We start from the raw sequence: 7,445 nt of genomic DNA on the forward strand, positions 1-7,445 counted from the left end.
ACCATGATCGTTTGTCATGGCTGGCAACCATGCAGTATATAAAAGGTAACAAGCAAACATTTAGTTGCTACCTAAGTTTTGTTTGGCTCTTTTTCTTACATTCGTGATTTGTGTATTAATCCATGTTTTAAGTGACTGAACCAAGTTGATATGACCTTAGTCTGTTTTTGACTTTTGTAAACTCACAACCTAATTTTATGTATTCAGATATTTTGTAACCATTTTGTTTTTACTTTTGTTTTTTGCTGGCAGACATATTAATACTTGGTGATATTTTGCCACCTTAAGTGTTTTTGACTCTTTTCTTGCAACCATGATGTGTGTGTAATAATAGGTTTTGGAATTATTTTGTTCTTACTTAAACCTGTTTTTTGACTATGCTCTTTGTCCTTGGTGAGATTAAGCAATTTTGTTGTTACCTTAATTGTTTTTTTTACTCTTTTTCTCTTTTTGGTAGGATCAATGATGTATGTTTTAAGTGGTTTGAGAACCATTTTTTTGTTACCTTAGTTGTTTTTGGCTCTTTTTGCTAGTGCCCATGATGTATGTTTTAAGTGGTTTGAGAACCATTTTTTTGTTACCTTAGTTGTTATACCCCCCAAAACAAAGTTTGGGGGGGGTATACTGGAATCGGGTTGTCCGTCCGTCTGTCCGTCCGTTTTTTTTTTGTCCGGGATTCATCTTTGTCGTTATTGAACAAATCTTTTTCAAACTTTCAGATATTAATGGCCATGATGTAAACTTGCGCCTCTGTGAAATTGGTACGGGTCACATGACCCTGACCAGAGTTATCTCCCCTTGATGTGTTAAAGTAGGCAAAATAAGCCCTGTCCGGGATTCATCTTTGTTATTATTCAACAAATCTTTATCAAACTTTCAGAAATTAATGGCCATGTTGTAAACTTTCGCCTCTGTGAATTTGGTACAGGTCACATGACCCTGACTGGAGTTATCTCCCCTTGATGTGTTAAAGTAGACAAAATAAGCCCTGTCCGGGATTCATCTTTGTTATTATTCAACAAATCTTTATCAAACTTTCAGAAATTAATGGCCATGTTGTAAACTTTCGCCTCTGTGAATTTGGTACAGGTCACATGACCCTGACTGGAGTTATCTCCCCTTGATGTGTTAAAGTAGGCAAAATAAGCCCTGTCCGGGATTCATCTTTGTTATTATTCAACAAATCTTTATCAAACTTTCAGAAATTAATGGCCATGTTGTAAACTTTCGCCTTTGTGAATTTGGTACAGGTCACATGACCCTGACTGGAGTTATCTCCCCTTGTTTTTGACTATTTTTGCTAGCATCCATGATGTATGTTTTAAGTGGTTTTAGAACCATTTTGTTCTTATCTTAGTTGCCATTAACTCTTTATCAAACATCCATGATGTATGTATTAAGTGGTTTGAGAACCATTTTGTTGTTACCTTAGTTGTTTTTGGCTCTTTTTGCTAGCATCCATAAGAATGTATTAAGTGGTTTGAGAACCATTTTGTTGTTACCTTAGTTGTTTTTTGCTCTTTTTGCTAGCATCCATGATGTATGTTTTAAGTGGTTTGAGAACCATTTGGTTGTTACCTTAGTTGTTTTTGGCTCTTTTTGCTAGCATCCATGATGTATGTTTTAAGTGGTTTGAGAACCATTTGGTTGTTACCTTAGTTGTTTATGGCTCTTTTTGCTAGCATCCATGATGAATGTATTAAGTGGTTTTAGACCCATTTGGTTGTTACCTAAGTTGTTTTTTGCTCTTTTTGCTAGCATTCATGATGAATGTATTAAGTGGTTTTAGACCCATTTGGTTGTTACCTAAGTTGTTTTATGCTCTTTTTGCTAGCATCCATGATGAATGTATTAAGTGGTTTTAGACCCATTTGGTTGTTACCTAAGTTGTTTTATGCTCTTTTTGCTAGCATCCATGATGAATGTATTAAGTGGTTTTAGACCCATTTGGTTGTTACCTAAGTTGTTTTATGCTCTTTTTGCTAGCATCCATGATGAATGTTTTAAGTGGTTTGAGAACCATTTGGTTGTTACCTTAGTTGTTTATGGCTCATTTTGCTAGCATCCATGATGAATGTATTAAGTGGTTTTAGACCCATTTGGTTGTTACCTAAGTTGTTTTATGCTCTTTTTGCTAGGTTGTTACCTAAGTTGTTTTATGCTCTTTTTGCTAGCATCCATGATGTATGTTTTAAGTGGTTTGAGAACCATTTGGTTGTTACCTTAGTTGTTTATGGCTCATTTTGCTAGCATCCATGATGAATGTATTAAGTGGTTTTAGAACCATTTAGTTCTTATATCAGTTGCCATTAACTCTTTATCAAGCATCCATGATGTAAGTATTAAGTAGTTTCAGAATCAGTTTGGTTGTTACCTAAGTTGTTTTATGCTCTTTTTGCTAGCATCCATGATGAATGTATTAAGTGGTTTTAGACCCATTTGGTTGTTACCTAAGTTGTTTTATGCTCTTTTTGCTAGCATCCATGATAAATGTATTAAGTGGTTTTAGACCCATTTGGTTGTTACCTAAGTTGTTTTATGCTCTTTTTGCTAGCATTCATGATGAATGTATTAAGTGGTTTTAGACCCATTTGGTTGTTACCTAAGTTGTTTTATGCTCTTTTTGCTAGCATCCATGATGAATGTATTAAGTGGTTTTAGACCCATTTGGTTGTTGCCTAAGTTGTTTTATGCTCTTTTTGCTAGCATCCATGATGAATGTATTAAGTGGTTTTAGACCCATTTGGTTGTTACCTAAGTTGTTTTATGCTCTTTTTGCTAGCATCCATGATGAATGTATTAAGTGGTTTTAGACCCATTTTGTTGTTACCTAAGTTGTTTTATGCTCTTTTTGCTAGCATCCATGATGAATGTATTAAGTGGTTTTAGACCCATTTGGTTGTTACCTAAGTTGTTTTATGCTCTTTTTGCTAGCATCCATGATGAATGTATTAAGTGGTTTTAGACCCATTTGGTTGTTACCTAAGTTGTTTTATGCTCTTTTTGCTAGCATCCATGATGAATGTATTAAGTGGTTTTAGACCCATTTGGTTGTTACCTAAGTTGTTTTTTGCTCTTTTTGCTAGCATTCATGATGAATGTATTAAGTGGTTTTAGACCCATTTGGTTGTTACCTAAGTTGTTTTATGCTCTTTTTGCTAGCATCCATGATGAATGTATTAAGTGGTTTTAGACCCATTTGGTTGTTACCTAAGTTGTTTTATGCTCTTTTTGCTAGCATTTATGATGAATGTATTAAGTGGTTTTAGACCCATTTGGTTGTTACCTAAGTTGTTTTATGCTCTTTTTGCTAGCATCCATGATGAATGTATTAAGTGGTTTTAGAACCATTTGGTTGTTACCTAAGTTGTTTTATGCTCTTTTTGCTAGCATTCATGATGAATGTATTAAGTGGTTTTAGACCCATTTGGTTGTTACCTAAGTTGTTTTATGCTCTTTTTGCTAGCATTCATGATGAATGTATTAAGTGGTTTTAGACCCATTTGGTTGTTACCTAAGTTTTTTTATGCTCTTTTTGCTAGCATCCATGATGAATGTATTAAGTGGTTTTAGACCCATTTGGTTGTTACCTAAGTTGTTTTATGCTCTTTTTGCTAGCATTCATGATGAATGTATTTAGTGGTTTTAGACCCATTTGGTTGTTACCTAAGTTGTTTTATGCTCTTTTTGCTAGCATCCATGATGAATGTATTAAGTGGTTTTAGACCCATTTGATTGTTACCTAAGTTGTTTTATGCTCTTTTTGCTAGCATTTATGATGAATGTATTAAGTGGTTTTAGACCCATTTGGTTGTTACCTAAGTTGTTTTATGCCCTTTTTGCTAGCATCCATGATGAATCTATTAAGTGGTTTTAGAACCATTTTGTTGTTATATAGGTTTTTTTTGCTCTTTGTGCTAGCATCCATGATGTATGTGTTAAGTTATTTGTTTACAAATGTGTTGGTACCTTGGTACCTTGCTAGCACATGAAGTGGTTTTAGAACAATTGTATTGGTACCTTCATTGTATTGGACTCTTTATGCTAGCATCCATGATGTATGTATTAAGTGGTTTCAGAACCATTTTCTTGTTACCTTCGTGGCTTTTTGGCTCCTGCTAGCACCCATGATGTATGTGTTAAGGGGTTATAGAACCATTTTGTTGTTACCTTTGTTGTTTTTGGCTCTTTTTGGTAGCATCCTTGATGCATGTTTAAAGTTGTTTTAAAACATTTTTGTTGTTACCTTTGTTGTTTTTGCCTCTTTTGGCTAGTAAACATATGTATATTTTAAGTAGCTTAAGAACCATTTTGTTGTTTCCTTAGTTGTTTTTTACCCTTTTGCTAGCATCTATGATGTATGTTTTAAGTGGTTTAAAACTTATTTGATTGTTTTACTCTTTTTGTTCTTAGCACCCATAACGTTTGTTTTGAGTGTTTCTAAAACCATTTTTGTTGTTACCTTACTTGATTTTTACTTTTTTTACTAGCATCCTTGATGTTTGTTTTAAGTGGTTTCAGAACAATTTTGTTTTTACATGTACCTTAGTGGTTTTTGACTCTTTTTGCTAGCATCCATGATTGATGTTTTAAGTGGTTTAAGAAACAATTATGTTGTTACCTTAGTTGTTTTGGCTCTTTTCTCTAGTATCAATGATGTATGTGTTGAGTGATTTGAGAACCATTTTGTTGTTACCTTAGTTGTTTTTTGGCACTTTTGCTAGCATCCATAAGAATGTTTTAAGTGGTTTGAGAACTATTTTGTTGTTACCTTAGTTGTTTTTTGGCACTTTTGCTAGCATCCATAAGAATGTTTAAAGTGGTTTGAGAACTATTTTGTTGTTACCTTAGTTGTTTTGACTTTTTTTCAAGTATTCATATTAATGTATGTATTAAGGGTTGGAGAAGGATTTTGTTATCTTAGTTGTTTTTGACTCTTTTGTTAGCATCCATAATGCATGTTTAAAATGGTTTGAGAACTATTTTGTTGTTACCTTAGTTGTTTTTGGCTCTTTTGCAAGGTTCAATAATGTATGTTTTAAGTGATTTTAGTACCATTTTGTTGTTATCTTAGTTGTTTTGACTTTTTTGCAAGCATTCATAATAATGTATTACTTGGTTTGAGAACAATGTTTTGTTACCTAAGTTGTTTTTTTAGCTCACCTGTCACTTTGTGACATGGTGAGCTTTTGTGATCGCCTTTTGTCCTGCGTCCGTCGTGCGGCGTGCGGCGTGCGTCGTGCGTCAACAATTTACTTAAAAGACATCTCCTCCTTAACCGCTGGGCCAATATTAATAAAACTTCATAGGGATGTTTCTTGGGTGGTCTTCTATCAAAGTTGTTCAAAGAATTCAATTCCATGCAGAACTCTGGTTGCCATGGCAACCAAAAGGAAACACTTTAAAAATCTTCTTCTCCCAAACCACAAGGCTTAGGTCGTTGATATATGGTAGGTAGGATCACCAAATGGTCCTCTACCAAGATTGTTCAAATTATGGCCCTTGGGTCAAAATTGGCCCCGCCCCGGGGGGTCATGGGTATTCTCTATATGTTTATAGTGAAAACTTAAAAAATCTTCTTCTCTGAACTTACTTGGCCTAGAGCTTGATATTTGGCATGATTCATCGTCTAGTGGACCTTTACAAAGTTTGTTCAGATTATGGCCCTGGGGTCAAAATTGGCCCCGCCCCGGGGGGTCATGGGTATTCTCTATATGTTTAGAGTTAAAACTTCAAAAATCTTCTCCTCTGAACTTACTTGGACTAGAGCTTAGATATTTGGCATGATTCATCGTCTAGTGGACCTTTACAAAGATTGTTCAAATTATGGCCTTGGTGTCAAAATTGGCCCCGCCCCGGGGGTCTTGGGTTTTCTATATATGTTTATAGTGAAAACTTCAAAAATCTTGTCCTCTGAACTTACTTGGCCTAGAGCTTAGATATTTGGCATGATTCATCGTCTAGTGAACCTCTACAAAGTGTGTTCAAATTATGGCCCTTGGGTTAAAATTGGCCCCGCCCCGGGGGGTCATGGGTTTTCTCTATATGTTTATAGTGAAAACCTTAAAAAATCTTCTCCTCTGAACTTACTTGACCTAGAGCTTAGATATTTGGCATGATTCATCGTCTAGTGGACCTCTACAAAGTGTATTCAAATTATGGCCCTTGGGTCAAAATTGGCCCCGCTCCGGGGGGTCATGGGTTTTCTCTATATGTTTATAGTTAAAACTTAAAAAATCTTGTCCTCTGAACTTACTTGGACTAGAGCTTAGATATTTGGCATGATTCATCGTCTAGTGGACCTCTACAAAAATTGTTCAAATTATGGCCTTGGGGTCAAAATTGGCCCCGCCCCCTTGGGGGGTCATGGGTTTTCTCTATATGTTTATAGTGAAAACCTTAAAAAATCTTCTCCTCTGAACTTACTTGACCTAGAGCTTAGAAATCATCTCCTCTGAACTTACGTTGCTTAGAGCTTAGATATTTGGCATGATTCATCGTCTAGTGGACCTCTACAAAGTTTGTTCAAATTATGGCCCTGGGGTCAAAATTGGCCACAACCCGGGGCTGATGGGTTTTCTCTATATGTGTTATAGTGAAAACTTAAAAAATCTTCTCCGAACTCACAAAGACAAGTAACGTCTTAATTTAAACTGGATAACATATTTAGTACACATACCAATTTTCAATATGGGCCACATACAACAATTAATAACAAATATACATATATAGATACACACGTTAAATCAAGTAGTGACAAGAGCTTAGCATCCATGTTGTACGTTTTAAGTGATTTTTAGCTCCACTGGCCGAAGGCCATGGAGCTTATGTCGTCACAGATTGTCCGTCGTGAGTGCGTGCGTGCGTGCGTGCGTGCGTGCGTGCGTGCGTAAACTTTTACTTTAAACGACATCTCCTCTGAAATTGATAAGCGGATTTTGACAAAACTTCACAGGAATGTTCCTTTGGTGGTCCTTTACCAAAATTGCTCAAATGGTTCCGGTCCATTGCACAATATGGCCGCCAGAGCTAAAAATAGCAAAATCTTTAAACGACATCTCCTCTGAAACGGTTCGGCAGATTTTGATGAAACTTGACAGTAATGTTCCTTGGGTGGTCCTTTATTAAAATTGCTCAAATGGTTCTGGTCCATTGCACAATATGGCCGCCACAGCTAAAAATAGCAAAATCTTTAAACGACATCTCCTCTGAAACGTATAGGCAGATTTTGATGAAACTTGACATAATTGTTCCTTGGGTGGTCCTTAACCAAAATTGCTCAAATGGTTCCGGTCCGCTGCACAACATGGCTGCCAGGGCAAAAAAAATAGAAAAAACCTTTAAAGAACATCTTCTCAGAAACCGATGATCAGATTTTGATGAAACTTAACAGAAATGTTCCTTGGATGGTCCTTTATCAAATTTGCTTCAATGGTTTCGGTCCA

Source organism: Mya arenaria, chromosome 8 (genome assembly GCF_026914265.1).
Source record: "Mya arenaria isolate MELC-2E11 chromosome 8, ASM2691426v1".
NCBI lineage: Eukaryota > Metazoa > Mollusca > Bivalvia > Myida > Myidae > Mya > Mya arenaria.